Below are 12171 nucleotides of genomic sequence, written 5' to 3'. Positions count from 1 at the left end.
ACCTCCAGAAATTCATAATCCTCTTTAGTAATGACTCCTTCATCATAAGTATGTTTAATAAGTCTATTATATGATGATAAGTAATTGGCTGCTGGATTAAATATGAGGCGTTGGTAGCAATCTGGGTCGTTTAGTTGTTGGTAGACTTCCCTCAGATACTGTGCCTTTGGCCAGAGGACTATATTTCCTCCCTTATCCGAGGGTTTTATAATAATGTCTTTCCACATTTGAATCTCCTTTAATATTGTTCTCTCATCCTTACTGATATTGTTTTTATGTGATCTGTTTTTAGACGATTTAAGAAGAAGTTGATCTAGATCCTGCGAGACCAGTTCTCTGAAGATCTTAACTTGTGGACAGATAGCTATATCCGGTAGAAATGTAGATTTTTTCTTAAATTTGGGAACTTCAAATGGCATAGTGGATGATTGGTTATCGTTATCAAGTTCTTCCAATATTTGAAGTGCATTAATTTCTTCTTCAGTGTTAAAAATGGGACTGGTTATGTCCAGCTTTGGTTCTGTAGGGCCCTCTATGTTTCTGGACTGATTCGAGAAGAATTTCTTCAGGAGGAGTTTTCTCGAGAAGAGCATAAGATCCTTCTCCCACCCAAACTTATCAAAAGGCTGGGAGGGGGAAAAGGACAAACCCCTACTCAGTAGTTTTATATGTGTGGAGCTAAGATGTTTATCTGTAAGGTTGATGATTCTCAACTCATCATCTAATATCTCTTTCTCCTGTAGTTCCTCCGTGTAGTATGAGGAGTCTCTTGCTCTTCCATGGCTTTCCTCTTTTTGTCTGTATTTCTTCCCCCCCCTGCGTATCTTTCTCGTTTTGTAGTGTTGCTGCTCTCTCGATCTCTTATGCGTAGCCCTAAAAAATCCCTCCTCAGTGTGGGGTCCTCTCTGGTTGACATAGAGGATTCACCTGTCTCCCCTTCTGATGAGTCCATCTCTGAGGCACTAGTAAAGGAGACCGACTTATTAGTTGGTCTTTTCAGATGCCATCTAAAGACTGTGTTATTTAAATAGTCATTACGATCCCTAGTGAATTTAACACGTTTCTTTTCCTCCACTGTTTTTTCAAATTGATCCAAATCATCTTTGAATTTAACATATGCTTTTTGGAAGCTATCAAGATTCTCATGTTGTTTTAATTTTTCCCCCAATGCCGTTATTTCTTTAGTACATTGTTCCAATATTATGCTATCATGTTTTATTAGAATTTGTATTAGCTCATTTGAACATGTTGTTAAGGCTTTTTCCCAGTCTTTTTTCAGACCCTCGTTGGCCAAATCAAAAGCTGGGTATAGCCTAGGTCTGAGGCCTCTTGGAACCATATTTTGCTTAGTGTAATTATAGAACATCGTCCTGTTCCAGAAAGTTTTCGTCTGTTTGAACATTAAATTTCTCAATGTGAGGAGATCTTGCGTCCAATCCCCTCTATTACCATCATTCGTTATTAAATCCGAGAGAAAATCAAAATCTTCATTATTTTTCCATCTCTCTTGTCTTATAGTGAGGTCACCGCTTACGCTAAAGGCCGCCATCGGGAATAATAGTTAATAGTTTTATTCCAAAATTGGATTAGTTGTGTTATTAAATTAATAGCTATGCTATACTTCTTGTGCTGGTGAGAAAACAGATTGTGTGTCAAAGCACACTATATACAATTCAAACAAAACATTCTTCACCGCACCAAGCTAAACCCCTAATATAGATATTCGAAAGAATCTTCTTATTTCATTTAGGGGAGGTGCTCCTACACAATATGAACATATCATCCAAAAAATAGGGGAAGAAGAGGGGGGGAGGGGATAAAGAAAATGTGCATACAGGGCACTCTTTTACCGTACGTAATATAATAAGTTTCTGTTAAGATTTATATCTTTATCAAAGGCAATGGGGACAGCATGTGCCCCCACGTATGCAAATTTGTTTCTAGGATGGTGGGAAAGGGAACACGTCTTTAATTCTGAAAATGAAAAATATACACAGCATATCATCTTATGGCTGCGATATATTGATGATGTCTTCATATTATGGGACGGACCGAATTCCCTTTTCCATGATCTTATTACGTGTCTTAATAGAAATGATTTAAATCTAAAACTAACTTCGGAGATCAATAGTATTAAGATCAATTTTTTAGATCTCACCATTACTAAAACTGAAGATGGTAAACTCAGCACGGATATGTATAGGAAAAAAACTGCAACGAATAGTCTGCTTCACTTTACCAGTTCCCATTTTCCCCCAGTGATCAAGGGGGTCCCTAAAGGGGAACTGTTGAGAGTCAAAAGAAATTGCTCAGATGTAGAGACCTACACAGTTAGATCCAACGAATTGAAACAGAGACTATTTAATAGGGGTTACAGCAAACGTACCATTAAACAAGCTGAAAAGGCAGTAATGACAAGAGATAGAGAGTCTCTCATACACACTCCACCAAAAAATAAACAACAAACAAAGTGTGTACAGACAAGGATGATAGGCACTTTCTGTACAGAATGGAAAGACATCAATAAGATCTTTCAGAAACATTGGCACGTTTTGATGCTAGATGAAGACCTGAAAAATACCCTACAAGATAGAGCATCTATAACTTGGAGGCGCTCAAAAAATTTGAGAGACAATCTGGTTCATAGCTCATTTCAAACACAACGAGAACCAATATCAGTAAGACCAAAAGGTTGCTTTATGTGTGGAACATGTAAGGCTTGTAGATATATAGTGCAGACAAAAGAATATACGGATAGATTCTCCAAGATCTGGAAGATCGATCAGTTTTTAAATTGCAATACATGCAATGTAATATACTGTTTAACCTGTACATGCCAATTACGATATGTAGGGATGACAAGTAGGCCGTTCAAAAGAAGGATCCTTGAACATGTTGGCAACATAAGAAATGCAGGCAAGGATAAGACCAACATGAGGCCATTATCTACAGTAGCCAGACATTTCTATAAATTTCACAAAAGTGATCCGAGATTTCTGACAGCTTTCGCTATGGAACAGGTTAATCTGGGTCTCAGAGGAGGAGACATACATACAGAGCTCCTGAAACATGAGACTAAGAAAATATTTCTCATGGGGAGTTTAATCCCCCACGGCCTTAATGACAACAGTAACTATATGGTTTTTACCTAATTGACTCATACAAACTCAATCTAATAATGTAAACAGTATACTTGGGGAATCTAACTACCAAAAAAGAGTCTCTTACCTCTACATAAAATTTACAAATATAGGGGCCATATTTACTAATTACGTTGTGTGTAACATAAGGGTAATAACACATTACTGAGTCAGTAATTGATCTCTAAGTATACAATATTTTAAGTATACATAGACCATGAGACAACAAACATAGACAAAAATGTAACAAGGACTAATAATGGAAAGTCCACTTTACCTTGTTGGATATGGGTGAATGGCTATTCCTAGTTATATAATATGGTAATATATTTTTGGCTCCTATTAAGGCTAGTCCCAGAGGGAAAGGGGAATAAAAAGGATATAGTAACACCTAGGTAATAGGGTCACGATATCTATAATAATAGTATAACTTATTTAATATAGGGTAGCTACAAACTATTTCTGTCACTATATTACAACAATAAAGTCACGAATAAATTTAATAATTGAATGATCACGATTCACGTTACCTTTATAGACATAGCGGTAATTATTACGAGACTATGTAGCTATGTAGTTAGACGTAAACCCTCACTTTTCGCTTTTTTGGTTGTAGTTGGTTTAGGATATTATCACTTTTATAATGTTTGCATAGTATCACTTCTAAATGGTATACATAATTTAATACCTCATACAATTCACACTAGTTAATGTGGTTCATTATTAGCTACATAATGGATCAATATCATACTATAGTAATTTATATAAAATAAGCTCACTAAATGGGCCTGAAGATAAAATCCTGATGGCTCTTCTTATAATCAATCACTTTACATTTTATTATTCACTGTACAGTAATCAACACAAATTCACTCTGATAATTATTGGTGTTTATTAGTATTAGTTATACTAATATCTCCTGTTAGGAAGATAAATTGAGAACTAGATATGATACCTTTTCATTTTCATATTATATACCCTGGGATCCCTATAACTGGGAATATGCAATTGTAGAGATTATTCACAATGACATATTGAATATACGCTTTATTATACTTACCTTAGAGACGCTATATACACAGCTTAAAAGACAGATAAAGGTAACATACCAATTAGGCCGCTGAGTACACACATTATGAATGGATGTATAGGTATCATAAGAGACTACTGATACTAGTTTATTGTTTAGGTGGTTACTATAGTTTCCCTCTTAGAATCAGACCAGTTTAAGGGCTCGTTCTTTAGTTGGATCATGTGATAGGAGGAATTAACTACGATTGGCTCAATTACAAACGGAGCCCAGACTGGGAATAGGTGTGACGTCATTTAGGGGCGTGGTTACACGCTTAAATAGCCTATCGTTGCCTCGCATCGGGTTGCCTTGATAAAGCTCTTAGCGAAACGCGCGTTGGCGTTCAGCTGAGCTCACTGTCTTCACATGCTCTTTTAATTATCTATTTCAAACCTATAACCAGTCCTCCTTTCTTTATACTAGCGGGGTTACAAAGTACAGCATTTTAGACAGATTATACTATTATCATATAGCTATACTGTGTTTAGCGTGACACCCCTTATAGACAGCTTGGGACAAATTATTATAGTGTAAGATTACCCACGCCGCAATCAGTCTCCAGCATAGCTGCTAATAGGTTTACTATAATTAATCTCATGGCAGCACAACTGAAGGGGAAAGGGGATACAAGAGGTCTGGCTTTATAACAACCAAGCCAGATTGAGAGAGCCTGGAATACTACCAAACATTTCATGCTACTACATCTGATAATATAATTAAATTAAATAAACATTCAGTATCAAGCCCTGAATAACACTCTACCCGGACAGTCCGGGGGAAATGATCACAGTGTGAAACAAACTATGCTGCAACGAGTCAATGGGCTTATTACAGTCAATTCAATAGCAGCACAGCCAAAGGAGTAAGGGATATAGTTTATGAGGCATGCCAGATATCATAGTATCGAATTTCGAACGGTTTATCTGATGATCAAAGTTATATGTTATGCCTTGTAGCACTCCATTATACTAACCTAAGGGATCAGGTTCAATATTTCTCTACTTGGGCTGGGTTATTTTACAACATCTTTTAACATCACACGATATTAGATACCTCATGTTACGGCACGTATCTAACAACTGATATATAGCTGTATTACTTTGTTTAGTCTGAGGGAGCCTACAATATCTATCAGTAACACATGATATTAGGTACATCACGCTATGATGTGCATTAGATAGTAGATATACAGTGGTAATATGGATACTAGCTGTTAGGCGAAGCCTGGCACTTAGAAATCTACTACACAGGATAGAGTTCAATGGTGGTGAATATACATATTATCACACCATAATAGCTGAATTATTCAGTTCTCCTGATTATATAGTGATTCTCCAACAGGAGCGAATATACAGGCTTCACAAGGATGCTCACAGAGTAGTAGGACATAGGGCTCCTCTGTCTATACACCCTAATATACCAGGACTATAGGTTTTGACCCTATATTTAACGGGACCTCAATGTTTATACATGTTGAGAAATAACAGACGTATATAGTATGCATGAACATCAGAATACGCAAATGCTATTATCAAAAATTATTTAGAATGCAGTGAGACAGCATAGTAGTATTATTACTACTTTTTAACAGTTTGTTCACCTTATGTCATAGGTTAGTATGTTCAATCACATAGTGTTTTTAATATTTCGCTAATTGAATTCATGTAATAAAGATATAAATCTTAACAGAAACTTATTATATTACGTACGGTAAAAGAGTGCCCTGTATACACATTTTCTTTATCCCCTCCCCCCCTCTTCTTCCCCTATTTTTTGGATGATATGTTCATATTGTGTAGGAGCACCTCCCCTAAATGAAATAAGAAGATTCTTTCGAATATCTATATTAGGGGTTTAGCTTGGTGCGGTGAAGAATGTTTTGTTCCAACTGCAGGTATCACAGCACGTGTCGCCAGCATTATATTGTATATTAGATGCAATTATCACTTTCTATTCTTGCTCTAGATGCTGGTAGGCTTTGCCAGTGACTATTAGTGTGGGTCTGGTCTGTAAATAAACATGCACCACTCCCCCATGGGCAGTCCTCTGTCCTCTGACTATCTGACCACTGTTTGAAGTTCCCGATGTCCTTCATTGGACATCTGTGCAGTGACCATCTCCAGTGCATCAATGGCCAATCACGTTCATGGTATTTACGAGCTTGAATAGCCAACCAGGTTACCCTAACCTCAAATGCCACTTACAACCTTGTCACTGAAAATAGCAGGTTACATGTGCTATGAATTGGGAGTGTATCTTTACTGTAGCTGTCATTTTATGCTACATTGACTTCTAAAGCCTATACCTAAAATTATTTTTTCAGTAGTTGATTTCAGTAGCTGAAATACTGTGTTGTGCTTAATAAGCAACCACAATATTAGTACATTGTAAAGCAGTCACCATAATTAGTTTACAACTGGACACTTTGGCCTTCAGTAAATAGAACTCGGGTATCCTAAACTGATACTTCCCCTTTAAAACAGAACACACTTTGAAGCGCCCGTGAAAGTACTTGGGATAAACTCATAAACTTATCCAGATCCAGACTCTACTGCTTTGTTTTGACAGTTGTCTGCTGCTTTGGAAACATTGACTTCTCCCTTCTTCTTCATTCAACTATAAAAACAATGACATCTTGCTCTTTATTTAAACAAGTAAAAACCAGTCTGCAAAGGGCACTTTGTATTCCAGTACTGTGTTTTTTTTTATGATAATGCAGAATTGTATTTGTAAAAACTGCCTGCATACAAACTATTGCATGTCAGAACTGTTTGAGACATTATTTTTCAGAATATCCTTTTATGTAGACAAAAATAAATTTACATCACTGAGCTTGATGTCTGCTGTCATTTTCTTCAGTTGTTTCATTCTTTCAGAGGATTTGAGATGTTAAACTAAGGAGCTGGCTACAATACGACAGAGTAAAATTAGCTGGGTATGTGGTTGCAGTGGGCTGGAATGCAAATACAGCCAAACATGTGAATGCATTTTGCTTCACTGATATTTGGCCAGTCCTAAAATATCTTCCACTCCCGGTCTGTAGGCGGTGGAGAACTTCAAGACACAATCTTTGTCTGCATTAAACTTTCCGAAACTTTTCTTTCTGTACATTCGGCGAGGCAGGACACTGCTAGAAAACCAGAGGTTAGTTTCATTTTCTGTAAATATCTTCATGCTAAATACATACGATTTTGTACAGTGGCTCTTTGGATTTGCTTTAATACAAGATGAGCACTACTTTCTGTGTTAAATGTGTTATTGTTTCAGTTTTATATAACTGTGTCATCTGTTGTTTACACACTGACATATTATAGTTCTGTTAATATAGTTTTTCTAGCACTAAGCTTAGGTACCCACTGGCGTTTGATTTGCTATTAATAATGCAAGTTCAATCGCCAGTGAAACCGCATGTCAAAAGCAAGCGTGCTTGACATCCGATTGTTTTACTTGCTTTTGGGAGGTCACCTCATTGACCTCAGTGCATTTAACTTGTTCAGTGGATTGAATAGAGCACTTAGAGAACCGCAACTCTGCCACGTGGTTCCTGAACGCAATTAACGACACACGTGGGTATAGGGGGTCATTGTGTTAAAATCGCTAGTATAACGCACAAAATTGACAGCAGTGGGTGTGAGACATTTGTGTGTGTCTAAGATTTATTAGCAGTTGGAACGGTTTCCTCTTACCATGAAGATAATTTGTTTTCTGTAGTGTCTGGGTTGTGTATTTTTTATGGCAGATGTGCTTCTGATGATTTGTTTTCTTCTTTAAACATGTTTGAAAGTTTTTGATATGAAATATAAAAGTGAAAAAAATTATGCAAAGTTTAAAGAGAAGAGAATAAATATACTAAAAGTGTAGTGCCCGTGAATGCCTTGGCTGCTGACAGTGCAAGAGAAGGGTGTGGGGCGAGTGCCAATATGAACTGTGAGGTCACGGTTGCTACACCATACTTGCCTACTTTTAGGCACTGAAGTCCGGGATATCCCGAACAGGGGGCATGGCCAGAGGGTAAGAGGGGGCGGGGCGCTAGCAATTGCGTTATTTTGGCCCTGCCCCCACACCGAAAATGCTGTTTTAATGCGGGGGCAGGGCCAAAATGACGCGATTCACCACTAGCGTTAATAACACTGCGTTATTTTGGCCAGATATTTGCCGGACGCTGGAGACTTGCCTGCTCTCCCGGGAGTCCGGGAGACCGACCCAGATTTCGTGAGTCTCCTGGACATTCCGGGAGAGTTGGCAAGTGTGGGCTATACCATCTGGTCTTACCAGTTGTTGGAAGGCTTTTAGTAAATAATTATTTCTTTATTCTTTAACTGTCTCTTTTGCGACTTCATTATACAAACCTCATTCATATCCTACTCTATGTGCATTGTTGGGGTCGTCATCTTTAAAGTTTTTCGCTTCAGCTAATTCTCCTACAGTATTACAGAAATCTAGGTGGTTCCACTTATAGGGGCCTATTCACCAATTATTGGGATTTTCCAGAATATTTTTCAATTATTTTCACCACTGATCTCTCTCCGATTATTCACAGCTATTTGTTATTGTTTGCCTGCCGGGACAGCACTTTTGAAAGCAGACTGTCCCGACCCAAGTGATGCAATAGCAAAAGACATCACTTATTTGTTAGGCAGGCATGTATCTACGTTACATGCACAGTCACACTACATAGAGTTTACACTCTCCAGCATCCTTATAATGAGGTAGCATATGCTTCACGCTATCCACAGATTGCACTAGCATTTTACGACAAGCTATGCTTTTCATAGCTTGGCAAATAGCTATCCCCATAGAGATCTGTGGGGATGGTGGTATTAGTGAACACTGGAGAAATCTATTATTTCTCTTGCATTGTTCCGTTGATAATTGGACACGGCACCTAAGATTACCATAATCATTGATTTTTCGGCTAAAATAAGCTTGATAATAGGCCTCATAAAGAGCAGTAATAATTAGGGATGTTCACTGACCCTAAGTGGTTAGCACTTCTGCCTCACAGCGCTGGGGTCATGAGTTCAATTCCCGACCATGGCCTTATCTGTGTGAAGTTTGTATGTTCTCCCCGTGTTTGCATGGGTTTCCTGCAGGTGCTCCGGTTTCCTCCCACACTCCAAAAACATACTGATAGGTTAATTTGCTGCTATCAAAATTGACCCTAGTCTCTCTCTGTTAGTGTGTGCATGTTAGGGAATTCAGACTGCAAGCTCCAATGGGGCAGGAACTGATGTGAATGAGTTCTCTGTACAGCGCTGCGGAATCAGTGGCGTTATATAAATAGATGATGATCATGATGATGACCCTCGTGTTTTGGTTTTGGTATTGGATCTGTATTAACTTTGTGTTTTGATTTTGGATCTGTATTTTTTTTACAAAAAAAAAATTGCTAAAAAATGCTAAAATCACATGATTTGGCTCTTTTATTGTTCATACATTATTATTAACCTCAATAAAATTAATTTCCAGTAATTTCCAGTCAATTTGTGCCAAGTGACAAGAACACTTCTATCCCTCCTGTCTCTGTGTGAGCAATGGCACTGAGCAATGTCACTGGAGAATGGAGAATGACAAGAACACTGCTACCCATGTTTCTGTGTGAGCAATGGCACTGGATCTCCTGGGGATCCGACAATGCAACAATGACATTTTGCCTCGATTCAAATCCGAGGCAGTACTCGGCTCGCTACTGGGATTGGCAATGTTGGGGGGGGGGGGGTGGGTTCGGTTTTCGGAAAACCGAGCCTGAGCATCTCTAGTAAGAATGCAAGAAATTTACAAAATAGCAGTGGACAAGTGGTTAGCAGCAACTTTCAACTCAGTAGTATACACCAAGAGCAGTGAGGGCGGCAAAAAAAATGTCCTGACTGGCTGGTAGTTACAACTGATCATACATACTGTACTCATTTCTAATTGATACTAACATCCAATCAGAGCTCACTGGACCGTCTATATATGTGACTTGCCTCACAGAAGCTCTTAGTGTCACAGTGCTGCAGATAACAGTGTTTTTATTTCTGTTCGTGTTGGTAGACTAGAGATTTGATCCCCAACACAGGATGGGGACCTTATTAATGGGCGGGCAGATCATTGCTGCATGAAGGTGAGTAGGATTTACTCTGTACCGACACACCATCCAAGAGGCATCAGAAGCACCCCAGGTGAGGCCTGGGTGTGACTCCAAACACAAGGCTGGAGGGCACTACATTGTGCTGACTGAGGGGGTCAGCTAGGCCCAATAGGATTCACTTTCACAATAAAAGAATGGTGTTCCTCCTGCGCTCCTTAAGGATATGGGGAGGGATTTTGGAATGCAGCCTTTAAATTCCCTTGGGAATCCCTACTCAATCCCCACAAGTGTAATGAAAAGCAAAAAAGTATATTTGTGCCCCGATAGTGTGATACAATTATAAATGTTTAATGAACATAAGTTAAAATAAACTTACATTTAGTAAGTATGAACGTGCACATAAAGGATTCTTTTCACAAAGTCCTCTGCTCGTGCTAGGTGTAGCAGCTTATCTCCATACAGCGGGTCTCTCACTTCCAGGTTTGGTTGTCCCGGTAACCAATCTAAGCTCTCATTGGTCCCTACGCGTTTTGTCATCAAGACTTCGGCAGGGGATGACCAATCGTTCTATCCTTATTATTTCTTTCTTTCTTTCTTTCTTTCTTTCTTTCTTTCTTTCTTTCTATCCTTATTCTTTCATTCTATCTTTTATTCTATCCGTATTCTTTCATGCTTTCTTTTATTCTATCCGTATTCTTTCATTCTTCCTTTCATTCTATCCTTATTCTTTCATGCTTTTTTTCTTTCTATCCTTATTCTTTCATTCTTTCTTTCTTTCATTCTATCCTTTTTCTTTCTTTCTTTCTTTCTTTCTATCTTTATTCTTTCAATCTTTCTTTCATTCTACCCTCAATCTTTCGTTGTTTATATCATTCTATCCTTATTCTTTCATCCTTTCTTTCATTCTATCCTCGTTCTTTCGTTCTTTCTTACATTCTATCCTCGTTCTTTCATTCATTCTTTCATTCTATACGCGTTCTTTCATTCTTTCTTTCATTCTATCCTTATTCTTTCATTCTTTCTTTCATTCTATCCGTATTCTTTCATTCTTTCTTTCATTCTATCCGTATTCTTTCTTTCTTTCATTCTATCCGTATTCTTTCATTCTATCCTTATTCTTTCATGCTTTCTTTCATTCTATCCCTATTATTTCATTCTTTCTTTCATTCTATCCTTATTCTTTCATGCTTTCTTTCATTCTATCCGCGTTCGTTCTTTCATTCTTTCTTTCATTCTTTCTTTCATTCTATCCATATTTTTTCATTGTTTCTTTCATTCTATCTGTATTCTTTCATTCTTTCATTCTATCCATTTTCTTTCGTTTTTTCTTTTGTTCTTTCTTGCTTTCTTTCTTTCCTTATTCTTTCTTTTTTTCTATCCTTATTCTTTCTTTTTTTCTACCCTTATTCTTTCATTCTTTCTTTCATTCTATCCTTATTCTTTCATTCTTTCTTTCATTCTACCCTCATTCTTTCGTTCTTTTTCATTCTATCCTTATAATTTCATTCTATCTTTTATCTTTGTTTCTTTTTTTGGTTCTTTCTTTTGTTCTTTCTTTCTTTCATAGTACCCTTATTCTTTCATTCTTTCTTTCATTCTACCCTCATTCTTTCATTCTTTCTTTCATTCTTTCCTTATTCTTTCATTCTATCCTTATTCTTTCATTCCTGCTTTCATTCTATCCTTATTCTTTCATTCTTTCATTCTATCCTTATTCTTTCATTCTTTCATTCTATCCTTATTCTTTCATGCTTTCTTTCATTCTATCCACGTTCTTTTATGCTTTCTTTTATTCTATCCACATTCTTTCATTCTTTCTTTCATTCTTTCTTTCATTCTATCCATCTTTCTTTCATTCTGTCCTTATTCTTTCATGCTTTCTATCATCC

The 12171-nt window shown here is 37.4% G+C and overlaps 1 protein-coding gene across 3 annotated transcripts in view; it reads left to right on the top strand.

Annotated features, from left to right (window-relative positions):
* The window catches only part of SGCG (sarcoglycan gamma), a 333094-nt gene that overhangs the window by 116832 nt on the left and 204091 nt on the right, over positions 1-12171 (top strand). The window contains exon 1 of one of the 3 annotated variants that reach the window (XM_075198844.1): positions 7186-7356. The exons of 1 other annotated variant lie outside the window; for it this stretch is intronic. The gene's annotated coding sequence lies outside the window, so the exon portion shown is untranslated. Of the gene's footprint in view, positions 1-7185; positions 7357-12171 lie in introns of those variants that run through there. One more of the 3 variants, XM_075198843.1, reaches the window with a different exon arrangement.

This window comes from Mixophyes fleayi, chromosome 2 (genome assembly GCF_038048845.1).
Source record: "Mixophyes fleayi isolate aMixFle1 chromosome 2, aMixFle1.hap1, whole genome shotgun sequence".
NCBI lineage: Eukaryota > Metazoa > Chordata > Amphibia > Anura > Limnodynastidae > Mixophyes > Mixophyes fleayi.
The sequence above is the reverse complement of the archived record's forward strand: the minus strand, read 5'-3'. Positions and strand labels throughout refer to the sequence as shown.